Genomic DNA, 19,152 nt, shown 5'->3' on the forward strand with positions numbered 1-19,152 from the left:
CCCAGAACTGGACGCAGTACTCCAACTGTGGCTTGACCAGTGCCGCATAGAGGGGGAGGATCACCTCTTTGGACCTGCTCAAGATGCATCTGTGGATGCATGACAAGGTGCGGTCGGCCTTCCTAACTGCCTCCCCACACTGCCGGCCCATGTTTATCTTGGAGACACTGACGACTCCAAGATCCTTTTCCGCCTCTGTGCTGACAAGAAGAGAGTTCCCTGACCTGTAGGTATGGTGTCGGTTGTTCCTCCCCAGGCGCATCACCTTGCACTTGTCTGTGTTGAATCCCATCCTATTCTCATCCGCCCACCCCTGTAACCTGTCTAGGTCTGATTGTAGCCTGTTGCTTCCTTCTAGTGTGCCCACGTCCCCCCACATCTTATGACTCTGGTCCTCCCCACACTGATATCACCTGCTCAGTGTTGAACTCAGGTACCTCTTTGGAAAAGCAATGATTAAAAAAGTTATTTTGTTCTTGGAGGATACAGCACACATGTAGCTGAATAATATTAGATTGTTCTTCCATACCTCACTCTTGGTCCTATTGACTTGTATTAAAGAGTTACTATTTACCAGGGACACAATCTTTACATTTTATTCACAGGACAATGAAACACCAACTATGCTGTTTTAGAAATAAACAGGCTTCCTCCCCCAACAATGTGCAATCTACTCCTGTTGCAATGGGAGTACTCACATACAGAAAGTCATGCATGAGTATTTGCTGGACAGGGATATGAAAAACAAACACAGATAAGTCGCAATTTATGCAGAGCCCTCTCTCCTCCCCCCAAAAAGAGCAACAATCATGGAGAAAACCATTCACTTAGCAATAAAATATTAATTCATTCCTTCTGGCACTGTGGGGGATGGCAGTGTTATGGTCAGTTCCAAGAAGGAGGTGGAAATACCCTGACATACAGAGATTACTATCTGTAAGGTATGGGGCAAATGCCAGGAGCTACACACCACAGAATATTTTAAATCCAAATGTATGGTGGGCATTGTCACCACAGTGTCAAACATGTTCATCTCTTGATGCTTCAGGTTTCCTCTGATCTGGATGCGCTTATTGGATCAGATGCTTTAAGTGACAGTTTTCCACTTTTTATAATGTCTGCGTTAGATAGCACTAGTCTCTTGCCATGCAGGACAGAAAACACCCACTTTCATCTCATCTTAGACACTAACCAGGTCGGGGCCTGGTTACTACCTAGATGAGAGACCACAGGGCAATCCTTGGCACTCTAGTCAAAAAGCCAAGGAGTCATAGTCAAATAGGTGGTGAATGTTAGACCACAAAAAACAAGTGGAAAGATTTCATCTGGCCCCAGATGTACCTGCTGATGGATGGGACCTGGGAAAAGAACATCACCTTTGTTATTTAGCGGTCTAATCCTGTTCCTATCCTTTATAATGTGTTGTTCTGTTACAGAAGTATACAAAAAATCTCAGTAGCCTTGTGCTTCTTCAACAAATTGAGATAATAGGGTAATATTTATTTTAAAAAATGAGATAAGCAATTAATCAAATGAGCATCAGGCCAGCAAAAAGGGCACTCTCCCATTTCCTGGGTTAAATTGTGATTTTTTTTAGAAGTTTCAAAAAATAATGTAAACACTGGGACTGGAATAACAGCTATTCTCAACCAAGCAACAAACAGAGCCTGATTCTCTGGTCCGTTTTTGCATCACTTGGTAGACAACTCTGGAACTACAATGGCAGAAAAACAGCATGACCAAAACCCAAAGGGTTTAATTTTAATGCATTTCTTCTGCCCTAGGGTCTACTTTGACATAAATGTCCCAGTTGAGGAATGTATTCCTGTTCATTAGAGCACTGAAGCAGGTGCTTAACTTTAAGCATATGCTTACAGTTCCAAGACCAGCGAAATCAAAAATCACATGATAAAGCAAGGCACAGAGTCTCTTAAGATAGTTAAGTGAAGAACTTCATTCATGCCAATTAGCTGAAATCTGCTTTGGAAAACCATCAAGAGCTGTTTTAAAGTGTCAGCTGATCTGGTTTCTTTCTGAGCTTTAGAATTTATTGTCTTGTTATATCATAGACCACATATTTTATGTAATATTAACTGCTGATAAACTTCAGTGCCTTTTCTTATGCTAAAATGCTACACATACATCATGGCTAATGTTTGTAATATAGCATCATGAAGAAACAACACTCATAGTTCACAGTGCAAGAAATGCCACTTTCAAAACATGCGAGAAAGAATCATTTCCCACTCTCTCCCATATACATGTCTTCAAAACAGACCAACTTTAGGGTCTTATCTCACGAAACTCATTAACTTAGTCCTTTTTCATATTAAGAGATGAACAAGTATTTTTCTATGAGAGAGCACTCTCACGATAGATATATGTATATATCTGTGTGGGGTTTTTTTTCCTTTTTTTCATTTTCTCTTCTGTTGATTTTGCCAAAGGGCATGGCCACATGCACAAATACTGCTGGATGGGTTTACTCCAGAGTAAATTACTCTGAGGTAATTCCACTTCAGACAGGCATCTACACGTGCACCCATCTGGGAACAGTTTTCCTGCTCCTGAAAGCAGTCTGTTCCCACCCCCTCCAGCTCTGCACCAGGCCCCTACAGCAGCCAGAAGGAGCTCTAGGCTCCCCCTGGGTGCTAGCCCAGGGGCTGGCAGGGAGCATGGGGCACAGAAGACAGCTGTCTCCTGGCAGAGGCTAGGAAATTGTTCCCTGCCCCTGGGAGCTGCCTGCTACTGGGGAGAGCTCCAGTGGTAGAGCTTGGGCAGGGGATGAGCAATCTCTCGTCCCCTGAGACCTGGCTGCCAGTCATTTTAAACATGCTTTACTGTTCAGTAATTACTCAGCAGTTAATTTGCTACTTGCATTTGCAGTGGCCTTTTACGACCAGGTCACTAAATCATTGGATGCAGGGGTGGCAGTGGATATAGTTTTCCTAGACTTCAGGAAGGCTTTTGATACTGTTTCTCACCCCATTCTCATTAGGAAGCTGGGGGACTGTGGCGTAGACACCCATACAGTCCAATGGGTTGCCAACTGGTTAGAGAGTCGCACCCAGAGGGTGGTAGTGGATGGGTCCTTCTCGACCTGGATGGACGTGGGAAACGGGGTCCCACAGGGCTCGGTTCTTGGGCCCGCTCTGTTCAATATCTTCATCAGTGATTTGGACGAGGGGGTGCAAAGCACCCTGTTCAAGTTTGCTGATGACACTAAGATGTGGGGGGATGTGGGCACATTAGAGGGGAGCAACAGGCTACAGTTGGACCTAGACAGGTTACAAGGATGGGCGGAGGAGAACAGGATGGGGTTTAACACAGACAAGTGTAAGGTGATGCACCTGGGGAGGAACAATCGGCACCATACATACAGGCTGGGGAACTCCCCTCTTGTCAGCACGGAGGTGGAAAAGGATCTGGGAGTCATTATTGACTCCAAGATGAACATGAGTCGGCAATGTGGGGAGGCGGCTAGGAAGGCCAACTGCACCTTGTCGTGCATCCACAGATGCATCTCGAGCAGGTCCAAGGAGGTGATCCTCCCCCTCTATGCGGCACTGGTCAGGCCGCAGCTGGAGTACTGCGTCCAGTTCTGGGCGCCGCACTTTAAGAGGGATGTGGACAGCATCGAGAGGGTCCAGAGGAGGGCCACTCGTATGATCAAGGGACAGCAGGGTAGGTCCTATGAGGAAAGGTTGCGGGACCTGAACCTGTTCAGCCTTCAAAAGAGAAGGCTGAGGGGGGATCTTGTGGCCTGTTATAAACTGGTTAGGGGGGGGATCAGCAGGCGCTGGGGGAGTCCCTGTTCCCCCGAGCGCCGCAAGGAGTGACCAGGAACAATGGTCACAAGCTGGCGGAGGGAAGGTTTAAGTTGGACATCAGGAGGCGCTACTTCACGGTCAGGGCGGCTAGGGTCTGGAACCAGCTTCCATGTGAGGTGGTGCAGGCTCCCACCCTGGGGGTTTTTAAGAGGAGGTTGGATGACCACCTTATTGGGGTCATTTGACCCCAGTGCTCTTCCTGCCATGGCAGGGGGTCAGACTAGATGATCTGCTCAGGTCCCTTCCAACCCTAGAAACTATGAAACTATGAAACTTGTGAGTAGAGAAAATTGCTGCACAGTAAGGGTCTGCACGTGTAGACACAGATGCTTACTATGTAGTAATTTGCTGTACCATGCAGTAAAGCATCTCATGTAGACGTGTCTACAAGGTAGATACAGGAACTCTAATTGTGCACAGCACAATCAAGGTTTCATCTTTATTGGCACCTATATCTGCTACCATAATATCTAAAAGAAATAATAATAATAGGTACATTGTATATATCAGATTAAAAGCACATGAATTAACAGCCATTCTGGATTAATATATTAATAATTCCACTACAGCTTTTATATTCAATAAGAAGCAATATCTCATTAAGGTCTTATCTGCACGGGGAAAATACATTTTCTTAGGAAGCATAATAACTAGTAAAATGATAATCTGAGAGCTAAAACCTCAGCTGGGGTGAACTGGCATAGCTCAAATGACTTTGGCCTCATACAAACATTCAGTTTCTCCTGGAAGAATCACTGGACAGGAGAAACCACAAGTATACAGATGTTCAGTCTTTTATTCTTACAGTAAAAATGGCCACTTCAGGAGAAAAATAAGTTGGGAATAACTATAGTTAAATCACTCCCAGGGGAGTTTCTCCTGGGAGAGGAAATGTCTGTACATGCCGTGGCCTCTCGACAAGGTCCTCCAGCAGCCTTCCCTCCCTTTTAAACTGCAGTAACTCTTAAAGTCTACCCATTTTCAGAGAGCAACCCTACATGTACTTCATTTGTTGGAGGTTAAAAAAAAAAGTCAGAATATACTCATTAATTCTCTTGGGAAGAACATGAAATCATTTTTAAAAGTTTTTCCACACCTAAAATTTATCTAAGGTAAACCAATAAATTGAAATGACTTTGTAGCACTTATACAACTCTAGCATGGATTCAAAAAAGGATGTTCTATTGAAATTTCTCCTCCCGGTTATGTAGCACAGTGGAATGTGCTTGCACTGAGTCTATGAACAGCGGCTACCTATATGGTGAAAGTCATGCAGGGAGTATGTGTTTGTTCTGAAAGGCCCCAGTTAGAGCACAATCACCACAGTGCTATTGCATGGAAGCCAATGATGCCCTCCAGGCTGGCTTTCCAAACAATTCATACTCCAATACCATGTAGCCCACCATTTGACTGTCACTCACTTTAAGGTCTTACAGAAGCTGAACCAGTGGATGAAGCATAGCTACTGGATTTGAGAGATAAATGGATCCCTTTTGGAGTGGTTTTCTTTTTTTCTTGGTTAAATTTCCTATAACAATCTTGTAAAAAATAAAAAATGAACACAATTCTTTTTAAGCTTTTGGTAGAAAAGACTCTTTGTTGCAGTAGTGGGGAGGAATTCTCACAGTAAGAAAAGCATTCCAACCAGCTATAATATGCAATTACATGAAGTTAGTAGCCATCAACTCCATGTGAGGTACAGCATCATCTTAGCATCTGTGCTAGTCTCACAGTGGAAACAAAGGTCATGGAAGGTCAGTTGTATACTGCCTACAAGTTGAGATGATTTTACTCCCCATCTCCAAGGGGCTCCTTAGCTTCATTCAAGGTGCAGAAAACACCCTTCCACTGTAATGAGAACAGCAACTATGTGTAGAACTCCAGGGAGTCATCAGTGTTGTCCGGGAAGACTCCATGGGTGTCTATACACATGCTCTGGCATTTAAGGGGGGGTTTAATTAGAGCAGTTCCCAGACAGTCACTCTAATTAAAATGCTACAGCATCACAGGTATTTAGCATCCCATGCTTCAAAATTGTGGTGTGGGCACTTTAACTAAAGCTCACTCAATGCCCCTGCCACCCTTTTGAAATGTGGGACGCTGAATGGACGTGACATTGCAGCATGCTGGAGCATTTGAATTAGAACTCAATTAATTGAGTCTGCTTCAATGTGTTCTAATCAAGTCTGCTCCAATGTGTATATGCACCCCATCTGACTATTAGTGTTGCTCAGGGATTAGGTGAATGAGTCATGCCAGGTTCCCTCAGTCTGGATGGTCTGCACAAGCACTGTTAGGATACTGTTAGATGTTGTGCCCCTAACAAGCTCATTGTTACAAGAAAGAGGCTCCAGACTTTTGTTCTTAGTGACAAAAAGCTTGGCTGGGTATACTGTCTACAAACTAGTCTAAACACTAGCGTTCATGACCAGCTGATCGATGGTGCTAGCTGGGTTATTTGCAGGTATGGTACAGGCATGCTTAAGTCCAGTACAAAGTATTAAAGGTTCCCAGGTTCCTTTTTAAAACAACTTCATGTTTACAGCATACACATCCTAGTCCTCACTAATTATTAAAAATATCTTTCTGTGCCATCATCCACATTCCACTTCTCTTCAGTTAAGGCAACCTTCCCACCAGAGAGGGACACCTGCTTGCCAAGGTCACTCTGATCCTTGTTTTGGTGTTCTATGATGGACTTATCAATTCATTCTCTATCTGTTGGCCATGGAGGCAACTCAAAAACTAACAAGCTACTTTCTTCCAGCAAATCTGTGCAAGCCATATATGGTATGCCCAGTTTCAGATTCATTGGGACCTATTTTGATTCATGTTGTTATCATGGCCTATGTGTGATTTCTACATGCACTAATCCATTTTTATATTAACCCATACTCCTGTGAGGCCTACATGGTGGATGCTTGGCCTGACTAAAAAGAATGTGTGCACTTTTCCCCTCCGTGAAGCTATTTAAACATATACATGACTGCAGAACTTGAATCCCAGTGGATTTATAGTTACACAGAGAAAAAAAAAAATGTCCCTTACTCTATCTCACAAATCATAAAAAGCTCAGAATGATATCCTGACAAATGAGGCTACAAAACAACGTGGCATATTTTCTTTTGCTGAATTGCTGTTTAGCTGGGCTTTGTTAAATGTATGCCATATTTAATAGATGTGCAGGAAGTCTACATTTGTTTCTAATAACAGGAGAAAAATAATGAGATGTCAAGAAATGGTTTCCTTAGGCCAGAGGCTTCAAAGGTGAGTTTGGCAGCTTGTCCTGTTCTTGTTGTTTGAATCATCCTTAAAAAATTTCTAACTGTAACTCCCCATTTTAAATAATTATCATTTGCAACTCAAAACTTCACTGTATACTAACGTGCAATAGAACACTTATGCCATCATCTGATTTTCAGTTCCAGGTCTCCATCAGGAAACAACTGAATCCAGATGCTGGATTAAAACAATAAATAAAAGTTGCAAATGAACATATAGTCCTTTTAGCTAATGGGAAAGATTTGTGTTGCTGAGTACAGTGGTATGATTAAATAAGAGTTAAGAACTGCACTGACTCAATGCAAACTTTTGATAGTGATTTCTTTGATCATGGCTATAACTACATTTGCCCTAGGAAAATGGCACCTATGGGCTACAGGTACCGATTCCAAAACAAAAGCAGGTCCACAAAGGATTTTTTTATTTGCCTAACCACTATGAACAACAGTTTTCTTGACAAATTTATACACCGTACGATACCCAAGAAGCACACAGAAGAGCTATTTTTTGCAAAAAAAAGTTCTAGCTTAATTTACTTATTTTCATTCTTTCTCTAATTCGCAACCCCTCACCCCACAAAACATATTTATTGATGTGCAGACCCAGGATACTGTGATACTAAGGTCTTGTTCAGTCATTCAGTTTCTTCTGGGGTAGTTGCTGCTCTCCCAGGATAAACCATGAGTGTACAGATGTTCAGGCTTTTTCTCCTATGGTAAAAATGGCTGCTCCAGTAGAACAATAATTTGGGAACAACCAGGATTAACTCATTCCCTGGAGAGATCTGGGCTGTGGCTTCTCTCAGAAGAGAGCAGAGTCCTCCAGAATCCCCACTCACCCTGCAGGAGACAGTGTGTCATTGTCTGGACTCTGCTGCTTCAACAGAGCAGAATACGCACCCTTCACAATCTCTACATTGCTGCAGGGAAACACAGGCTGACCATGGGCAGTCTGGGTCAACCAATCAAAGCTGCCCTATGCACTTCTGCCATGTGTTGCCAGGCAGACTAAGGGAGCCTGAAAAGCATGCTGAAATGTGTTCACAGCACAAACACCACCCAGCTATGCAGTGTCAGCCCCGCAAGCTTTCCACACTTCAGCGCCTCAGCATTCAAATATTTGCATGCATGACTGAGGAGTTTTCTCTACCAGGAGAACTAACCTGGGAGAAATGTCCCAGATTATTTTAATGTATATACACATCTTAATTTAAGATCTAGGTATGATCAAAACAACTTTTTGCAGAGTTCAACAGGAGCAGGCTATTAGATAGGAAAGACAGAGGGCAGAGAATACTTGTTGAAAGCCTATTTGTATGGCTTCATATTTGAAAATAATTCTGAATGGGAATAAGCCTAAATATGAGTTTCATACTCTTATGTCACATTGTGTTCTCCGAGCAAGATTTTGCAGGCACTTGGGATTAGCCTACTTTTGATTCCACTGAAGTCCATGAGTTTAACAATTAACAGACTTAGGCCAAGGTCGATTGTTATTAAAGATCTCACTCTGGGCATTTATATCCTTTTAAAATAACACCAGGGTCTAGTGACCACAGTAAAATTGTTTTGAATTTACTCTGCTGTCACTGAGAACAGAATCTGCCCCACACACCATAATGACAACTGAAATAAATACCAATCTGACTAAAGGATTCTGTCTTTCCACAAAACAATTCTAAATCGATGAGTGCTGTTACTGCACAAAGAGACAATGTGTTTGTTTCAGCAGGCAACCAACGTATACAGTACACACAGCCATTTAAATGCAGCAGCGCTGCTGCTTGGAGTCAGGCATGATGTGTATCACAGCCACAGCTTAAAGCTTAATTGGCACTCCTGGCATCTTGCTGCTGCATCACCATTTGTTTTCCAGCATGCGATACCTGGAGACTCATCACCCACCTCAGCTAAAGGTAGGAAAGGGAAAACGGGAAGTGCTAACAAGAAATTTCAGACCCACATATAATAAACATTAGGACCCCGGCTTAGCCTGAAGAGAGAGTTTTGAAAGAAAACAAGGCTTCTGCTTATAAATGGGAATATAAACCCTGGAAGCACTGACTTGGGTCTGCATCCACATGCTGAGATGGTTAAAATTAATACAAAGGGACTCAATTTGTGTCTAACAGGCACAATCTCCACGCTTAGAGAGATGCATCCTTTTTTTAAAAGAACATACCCCCTTTATTGTTTTATCATCTTTTAGCACACACTCTGAGTCAGCAGATAGTGGCAAATATATTCGGGCAGTGTTTAAAATGACACCCTTTACAAATGAAACCATCTAAATCCGGTGTTGGAGAATTAATGAGCTTCTCATGTAAATCACGCATAATTTACAGTGGAATTTGTCCTTGTGCCAACAGGCACTTGCACTGCATAGTAATGAAGGAAGGGGGTTGGAGATTTGAAGCTATTTGCAGCCTATTTGCGTCTTGCCACAGCTACTCCCTGAGTAACCAAAACAGTCTAAACCATATCAAAGAGCAATAATATTAAGCAGCAAACCACACTACCTTCATCTCCAGTTTCTTGTTCCACCCCCAGGCAAAGTGGCACTGCTGAGGCCATCAGAAATCATTCATTTTAGACACAGAGCTCATAACTGGGCACAATCATGCTCTGTGGTACACACCCACCTAGTATACTCCCTTGCACAGGGGACTATCACAGGTAGCAGGGAGCAGAGATAATAGCTCCCTTGAGGCTGCTACTTTCTTTTCCCTGCAGGTGGGCAAGTAAGGAAGAGAGATTTGATTGTCTCCTCTACATGCAAGCCAGCAAAACTGAGCTGGTATGGGAGAGTAGGATTTTAACCAGGGGCCATTTTAAAATATGGAACCTGGACAACTAATAGCTGCTCTATTACGTAATTCAGTGCTTGTGACAAAAATCACAGGCTAGCATTTAACACATATCTGTCAAAGAACAAAAACCTGGAAGTTTTCACATACATATAACTGAAGAGCGATTCCTCCTTTTTACTGATTAATGACAGTTACTGTAAACTACTTGATCTCTCCCCAGCAACCCCAAAGATAGGTACACCAATGTACCCTCTCAGCATTTTCCTTCTCCTTAAGGTTCCTTCTAGCCCTTAACATCTATGAAAGAGAAACCACTGAACAAACTCTATATCCAAAGAGGTACACAGAGTAATTCCCAACATCTTATTATAGCAGCAACTGTTAGGGCCATGTGTTAAAATAACTAATTGTTTTCTTCTCCTCTAGCCACAAAAATAAATCGTTTGTTTCAGATCACCTCTCCTGCCCTTTATAAGTGCATTTACAAGGGCTTCTGTCTGTTATTACAAAGTGTTCCTATTTACTGTCTGGGCAATTCAAAAAAACATACACCTAGGTTTCCTAATTCTTTATATAGTCCAAGCCACATATAAGAGCTCATTAATAAAAACTATAAAACACACTGGCAAGGAAACCCATATTCTAAAGCCAGGAATTATCACACAGTTGTATTGTATATGGCAGCTAGACTGTATTGTGGGAAGTAATAAAATGGAACCTGACTTCTTAAAACAAGGGGCTCATTCTATCTCTGCACATACATGACTCCTGTTAACACAGGTGCTGGCTGTTTCTCCACGGCAAATCAGAGGTGTGACTGTAGCATCTGTAGATACACCAGAGCTTGCCTTAAGCTAGCTAGCTTGCGTGTTCACAGCAACAAAGCCAAAGCAGCCCTACACAGTGAATACGTACTCAGCAGCTGGAGCCTGTGCACCATAGGTTTTTTCTCCAGCTTGTGCTTTTGTTGCTGAAGATCCTGTGCTGTCTTCCTGATGCTTTGAGTACTTACTATTATTGATTATTTGTTTTACAGTGGTGATTAAGGCCCCGCTGCGCTAGCACTATACAGACACATAAATCAGCCAGACAAAGGATGGGAGGAGATGCACAGCTGCAGACAAGGAAAGCAACTGACTCACAGGCACAGGGGCAGGTTGGAGCAGGGAACACAACACAGGTGTCCCAAGTCCTTCTCGGATACCATAGCTACTGAACGAGTCCTCCAGGCACTGATTAGCATGCGTCCTGTAAATGTTCAGTGGCAGGAGTTATGACTCTCTTTCCATAATGTTTATTACAGGCCAAAGCACAGCTCTTCACAGAAATGATGTCATCTCAACAATAACAGGGCAACACAGTGAACAGACTAGTGAACTGATAAAGATGCCTGTTCAAGTCAAAGCCAGGAAATGTGCTCTCATATCAAGAAAAGACACATATGTGAGCTGAACTTCTAAAATATTCATAGTCTTCTCATGTCCTGTCAACAGGTCCAAGTTTGGGTCCAGAAACAAGCATGCATTACTGCTCAATCTGTAGCCTTAGTGTGGTCCTTGTTGGTGCATGGTTCCCCTATACATGGACAGGCCAGTAGGTGTTCTGTAGTCTGCAAGTTTCTTTTAGATTCAAACATGGTGTTTGTATCATTTGGAGCATCCCCACAGTCAGCCATTAACTCAATCAAAGCGCCTACGTTCCAAAAATATTTGAACCTTTCAAATACGTAAATATTGGAAATATGCAACCCTTCAAACATGCAACAGTAACTGTTTAGGCAGTATCCTGTGACCAAAGAATTTTTTATTCCTGCCTTGCCAGCAGGAGAATAGTTTTAGTTAGCAGAAACCATTAAGCATCTAGCCTGAGACAAGCCCTCTTGACCCTGTCACCTGTGGCAAGAACTCTCAACAGCTGGCTGAACTCCTGGTCCTACTGGAGTTGGCAACAAAACTCCCACTGATGCCAGGGAAGCCAGGATTCCTTCCATCCAAAGTCTCTCCGAGTCTGGAGTGCAGTATCTGGAAACCTTCCATACTTGAGATTTTTATTTTATACTCACAAGAGTGCAGTGAGCACCAAATAGTTCTTTACTTTCCCATGCTTTTTCTTTTTCCACAGATCACAGAATACAAATAATCCTAAGAAAAAGTAGAAAAGTTGACCATAAAGTAAGTGCACCCTTAAAGCTGAAAAGAATTGTCCCTAAATTCTCAGCAATATCGAAGATGGAAAATGAACAGAATCAGAAAAACATTAATTGTCATTTGTCAGGGTATTCATTTATATTCATCTGAGATTGTGGCCTTGGTCTTACACCAATAGCTCTTCTATTGGCAAGGGCCACATAGTTTAAGTGTAAATGAAATCTCAGCCCAGCTGCAGCTAATTTAGGCCGGAAGACTTTGGACTAGATTATTGTGCTCTCTCTGGCATTAGTTTACACAGGTGCAATTATATTGACTTCAGTGGGTTACTCCTGTCTTCAGTCTGTCAAAGAGCATAGTCAAGGTCAATTATTATTATAAAAGGAGAATAATGAAACAGATGGGAGATTTTTCTGAGTTGATAACTCCATTTTTGGTCCAATGATGTTCAGTGGACATCATATTACACAGATATATGCAATCCTTTCTACCTCAGTCTCAGGAGGTGTAAATCCTGTCACTCTTATTCTTCAGCACCTTACCCCATGAGTGAAATCAATGGTACGATTTGAGAAGTATGGCACCACTAAGTGGGCAGAAACTTTTCCTAATGTTGTAACAGTGCATGTCTACACATGCGCCCCACTGTCTCTTAGTACTGGTTTTAGAATAAAAACACAAGAGAGAAGTGTGACAATCTAAGAAAGCCAGACAACTACAGTTAAGGTTGTGTGTCAGAGCAGAGATATCTAAAATGGTTTCTAAACTCATTGTTCACATTTTCAATAATCCGCCCACACATGCAGTCCTGGTGCCACACAGCAACGTAGCATCTTGTGCAGATGCGCCCACAGTGAACTAAACTAAGCAAAAGTGGAATGCACTTGGAATTTGAGCGATACCATGAGACAACTTCCAAACATCAAATGTTGCAGAAACCTAAAGAAAATGCCAGAAATGCTATGGAAAAGCCACACTGTACAAACAGTGAATGGGCCAAACTCTGCATTCATTCATGCTAGTGAGAAGCCAGAGCTACTTCCCCAACCTTCGTGGAATTCTTGAAGTCACTTGGTGGCCTTGTTTGCATTTCTCAAATGCATGTGGCAGTGTCTATTAAAGTCAACAGCAGTTGAATCTCAGCAACTGAAAGCAGGATCAATTACAATGCCTGCCTTCAGTTTAACTGGAGCAACCCAACTGAAGCTAATGGCTTGTATAAAGTTTAGCTGGGTATTGACTGGGATCCCTTCTTTTCCCTACAGACAGAGAAGTTGTCTCCTCACTTCTCAAGCAGCAGACTGTTATAAGGGTGAAGATGCACATTATACTTAGACCAGTCTAAACCTGTGGAATGTTAAGCGGTGTTAAAGTGATATCATGATGTGAGCAGTTGGACATTACAAGGTAATCCCGTTCCTTGCCTGCACAGCTATGACTTGCCACTAGAGGGCTGCCAAACAGGTGTGTGGCTGAGAGCTATGACTCCCAGGCTCTATCCCTGCTCTGGGTAGGGAAGGGTGGGGACGAGAGCAGGGATGCTGAAGGACTGCAAATTGTCTGCTTTATCTCCGTGGGGCAGACAGAAGTTGTAGCAAAACCCCCCGTTTTTTTTATTTATATATTTATTTATTTTAAAATGCATTCCCTCCCCTTCCCCAACCATTTCTGACTTTTTCTCTCCCTCTCTATTCCCTATAGATAAGTATAAGTAAGCTAAGATGTAGGATAAGCTTTAACATTTTATTTTAGTTAGTAAATTTTATTTTTCTCTCCCCTCTTTGCAAATAAGTTCCCTGCTATTTTGATATCAATACCCACTGTTTTATAAGTGATAATTATTATGTTTGTACTGCTTTTATATTGTGTGATTACTGTTTTAGGCCTATATATGTAAGTTAGCATCAGTCATGTCAAGTTTATGTGAAGCCTCCATCTTGTGTCCTCTGCCTGGGCATCCCCTGTGTTGCAACTGTACGATTCATGTACCCCTCCCATGTAAATTGGTTCCTGGATGAATAAGAGTGATTGGGAATGACTGAAATACAATGGTAGCAGGCCTCTACTGAATGGCCTGTAACGACCAGGCCATCACCTCACATTGATTCATCCAGGAACCATGGAACTCACCCAGGAACAGAGACAAGAGCCCAGCATTTGGAAGACAAAAGACCCTGCAGAACCAGCAACTCTTCCATTGTACCCCCACCATTACAGACACCTGAAACTGCACATCCCTGAATGGAGGACAAACTCAGTACACCAGGGGCTGACCCTTGCCTGGGCACGCCTCCTGTCACTAGGGTCACACAAGGTCTGCCCCTATAAAAAGGGGCAGTGAAGACAGACCCAGTGAGAATGCGATTTCTATCTGAACCAGACCAGCTCCACGTAACACTACCTATCCACCCCACAGGCCCTGCCGACGACCCCCTCTGGACAACACTGAGCTGAAGGAGACCCTGACTAGCCATCGAGGACCAACTTCCAGCCTGGGATAGGTAGATATCACCTGCACATTTCCTCCTCCAATTTGGACTCTCTCTCTCTCCTCCCAGACTTCAGCCCCTGCACCAAGTCTACCATCTCCCCTGTTCAATAAAACCGCTGTCATTTGTAACCCCGAGTTGAACTGTATGTTACTGAGCCCCGGTCCCTTCCCCATGTTAAATTCTGGTCTCTCTCTCTCTCTCAGCTTCCCACCCCCCCACTCCTTTTCCTGCCACCTCTCAGCTCCTCTCTGTCTCTTCTCTGCTCCTCTGCTGCAGCCTCTTGGCCCTGTTGCTTTCTGCCATCTCTCAGTCCCATTCCTGCCGTCCACTGCCTTCTTCCCATGTCTTTCTGCAGCCCTTCCCACCATTTCTGCTGCTTCTAGCCTTCCGGCCCTGTTTCTGCTGTCCACCGCCTCCTTTCTATATCTTTCTGCAGCTCTTCCTGCCACTTCTAGCCTCCCAGCCCCGCTCATTTCTGCCTCCTGCTGTCTCTCCCCATCTCTCTCTCTCCTCCTTCTGTTCCCAAACTTTCCTGCCCCTTTCCCCTGTGTTCTCCAGCTTTCCCCCACACCCACTCTAGCCGCCCCTTCTCTCCCACAGTCCTCTGGCCTGCCACTAACTTCCCTGCAGGTTTCTCGGCAGCCGGAGCCCTTCTCCAGCTCCAGTCACCGGCAGCCACTCCCCTGGTTCCCGGAGCCAGTCCCCAGTTTCCTCCGCACCCTCTCTATCTCCTCTGCACCCTCTGTCCCAGTTTCCCTCTCCCCACTTACCTTTTGGCTCCCCTGTAGCTCCGGCTACGGTCCCAGCCTCTGTGCCAGCTTCTCTCCAGCATCACTCCCCTGTTCTGCAGGCTTCCGGCATTGCCCTTTAATCAATTAAGGTCAAGTAACCCCCAAGCCTCAGTTTTTCACCCAGTTCTCTCTAGTCTACTGGTTCTAATCCCGGTCCTGGTAACTTTCACTCCCTACACTTCCACTTTCTTACCTTAACTTTTCCCCAGGTATCCCAAATACACCAAGCACATACATACATACACATCACAACACTGAAGTTAGGAACTCACTTGTATATACGAATTAGTGATCCATTTGTATTGGGTGTCCAGGTACTGATAACTGATTCTGATCTAATTTCTTTTGGTCTGTACAGTGTGTGTAGGTGCTTGAATTGGTGATAGGTGTGCATTTGCCTGGGTTGGTAATTCTGGATGTGTACGTGCCTGGATTGGTAGTGTGCGTGTGCACGCCTGGTGGGGGTGCATGAATCTAAAGTGTGTATGTGCACCGTGTGTGTGTGTGTGTGTGTGTGTGTGTGTGTGTACACACACACAATTGATTTTTTGAGTGCGTGCATGTGCAATTGTACACCACGCCCTCCAGTCTAACAGTGCAATGTCAAGATCCTGAGAGTTGGCCTGACCCCACAGGGCAACAAGTTACCCTAACATGAGCAGGTATCACAGCCCAGAGTTAACCTGTGCCTCAAGTCCTGTAACTGAGATGTTAAGAAGGCATTTAGCATGAGTTAATGAGCTTTAACCTGCAGATGCACATGTTTTAAATACCCTTAGTATTATCTAAGTGTAACATGCAACCTACTCTAAGCAGTAGTAGTAGTAGTAATATTTTATGATATAATATTATTGTCCTATTGTCATTATGTACAACTATAATACTACAGTTTACTCCACATACATACATACATATCAGCTATATACATTATTTAAAAGCATTTAACAGCATACCAATTTTTGCCTATCGCTTACATTAGAGCTAACATGCTTTATCTGTATTTCAGTTAAGCCCCAAAGCTCTGTATTTAAATAGATTATACTATAATAATAAAAGGAGGACAGCATGCCTGTACCTCTTCTTACACAACTGCAGCTCCACTGACACCAGCGAAGCTACAACTGACTGTCAATAACGTGAAAAAAGAATACAGCACTCACCCAAGTCCAAAATACAATGGACGCATGTATTAGAACTTGAATGCAGGTACATGCCAGGATACTTCAAATTATATATGCGCCAAGATTCTCCAAAACAGGAGCAGAAAATTATATTTCCAAGATCCCTTCCATAATACCCAGCAGCTACCAGTGAATTCAAGCAGAGCAAAAGTTAGAACAATGCTAAGCACATTTGAAAATCTTACCAACTAGCCTCAGAATGACTGCCTGCTGGCTTGCGTGGCTGCTTAATGATCTCTCTTCATCTCCTATCACTGTACAGTATTTTCTTACAGTTACTGTTAGGTGCTGTTACAAAGATACCACAGACTATATGCAAAGTGTTACTGCAATTCACTGGGTTGTACAGTCAGTTCAATACAGTTCAGAAATATCCATTAAATAAAAACATAGAAATAATACACTGTGTCTGTAGTTCCTTGCTGATCAGGGAATAACTAGTTAAAGCATCAAGAAGCCCCGACTTATTAGTCTACCTCAGTAGTCATTAATTGGTCATTACTGGCATAAACACAGGCCATTAATGCTTACCTATAACTCAGCATACCAATATACCTCTGCACTTAGCCACATCGTAGCCACACTTGCACAAGAATTCAGGATAGAAGTATAATATTATGCAACAAGTTCACGAAAAGCAAACAAATAGGAACAAGAAGGTTAATTCTGAAGAAGTTTTAGACTACATAAGCAATTAATAAAAAAAAAAAAAAAGGAGCTGCTCATCTCATTTCTCTACACATTCTTTATTCAGTGGCCATCAATGTTAAGTGTTAATTCTTTGTAAGTAAAATTACTTCTCATTGTCATATTCCTACTAATAAAGTTTCTCAGAGCACCCCAGAAGTACATTAACATACTAATTTAATTTGTAGAAACAATTAGCCCTTAAACAGATTTTCCACCAACAAAGTTCTTCATTATGCCCAGTACTTAATATTTGTCACCTTTCTATCACCACCTATCCCTATCAAGATGTTTCATTTGAGTTTTAGATAGCATAAAATGCATCTAAGAATGTCTGGGGATTTAGAAATGGGAGACATTAGTCAAGAAGATAATTTGATTTATTGTAAGTGGGTGTATAGGCCATAAATTGCATGATGCAGGGACTACAGAGTGCAGTTCTATGGTTTATACTATGCAAGAAGTCAGACCAGCTGAATATAAGTGTCCTCTTGGCATTAAATTCTATGAAACTATAAATACAGAAGCCACACAAGAGAAAGCATCACATGGGAGTTAGCACTCAAGTGATATTCCACCTACACTTTTAGAAAAAGCCTTAGAAGCAGTTTAAAAAGAGAAAATGTACATAAGCCTGTATGTGTGCATGTGCAAGCACATGCACACACACATTTTAAAGTGGGATTTTTGAAACTGTGTAAGGAAAATAAGGTGCCCAAATCCTATAGACTGGGTGCTGCCTTGTAAGTCCCCAAGTTCTAGTGAAAGTACCACTTCATAAAACGCAAAGAAATTACAAGTTAAGGTTTCCCTTAAAAACAAAAATGATGAAGAAAAAAAAAATATGAACTACAATAAGCCGAAACATGAGGTCACCAAGCAACCTTATCTTTGGCAAGACTATGAACCCAGAAAACAAGATGCTCTGCAACCCAATTATCCACCACAAAGCTCTACATATATGTGATCCAATAATGCAAGACCACAAAACAAAAATAAGAGAGGATGTAAAGTCCTTACGCTTTCTCTCCGTACAGAAGACATACAGGCTAGGGACAAACATAACACATAAACCGGTTTAAGTGATCAGAAACTGGTTTAAACCTGTAACAGAACAGACATCCAGTGCACATAAGTCAGTCTGAAAATGGCTGAAACTGGTTTGAGATAAACCTGGTTGAATGTAGCATCAGACTTAACTGATTTGGTTCAAACGAGTTTATGCAATGTCTGTCCCAAACCATAATGACTGAAGAGAAAGGGGGAAGAAATATATGCTGTATGTATTCTTCTTTAAAGACTATACTGGAGGAAATAATTTCCTCCTGTTCACTGAGGTTTCCCCATTTAGACATGTGTCTTTAGACATCCAGCTTGTGTGCATATGTTTTCAAATTCTTAGGATGAGATGATGACATTATGGCACTTGCACAGAAAATCCAGAGCTTACAGTGGTGACAAAACATCAAACAGTGTCAGTGGCAGAGATGTCTAAAACCATTTCTAAAGTCATTGTTCACATTTTCAACAATCCTTCCACACATGCAGTAGAGTAAAAACACAAGAGAGAAGTGTGACAGTCCAAGGGAGCCAGACAACTGGAGTTAAGGTTGTGTGAGGAACCTTAATTCTCACCCTGAAAGGTTCACAATAAGCTTGTCTCTGTGTACGTGTAGTGGCTGCGTTTCTTTCCCCCTCCCCAGATGAAACCATAGCCTCTTTAAGGTTCTTTCCTATAAAGACTTTTATTACTTATGTTCAAGCCTAAGGACAAATGTAAAACTGGAGCCATGGAAAAAACGGGGTCTATCATACATTTGATGATCTCATAGCAGAAAAGCAGGAAATGTGTAAAAGGATTGGGAGATTTTCTATGGAATTTGATGGTACCATATTTATTCACAGACAACATGCATCTTTTTTTTTTTTTTTT

At 42.5% G+C, this 19,152-nt stretch overlaps 1 protein-coding gene across 12 annotated transcripts in view; it reads right to left on the bottom strand.

Annotated features, from left to right (window-relative positions):
- ADGRL3 (adhesion G protein-coupled receptor L3) overlaps window positions 1-19,152 on the bottom strand; it is a 1,275,722-nt gene that overhangs the window by 909,955 nt on the left and 346,615 nt on the right. The window contains exon 1 of one of the 12 annotated variants that reach the window (XM_019522281.1): window positions 11,984-12,058. The exons of the other annotated variants lie outside the window; for them this stretch is intronic. The gene's annotated coding sequence lies outside the window, so the exon portion shown is untranslated. Of the gene's footprint in view, window positions 1-11,983; window positions 12,059-19,152 lie in introns of those variants that run through there. 12 annotated transcript variants of the gene reach the window in all.

This window comes from Gavialis gangeticus, unplaced genomic scaffold, assembly GCF_001723915.1.
Source record: "Gavialis gangeticus isolate Ggan-Ray unplaced genomic scaffold, GavGan_comp1, whole genome shotgun sequence".
NCBI classification, from domain to species: domain Eukaryota; kingdom Metazoa; phylum Chordata; order Crocodylia; family Gavialidae; genus Gavialis; species Gavialis gangeticus.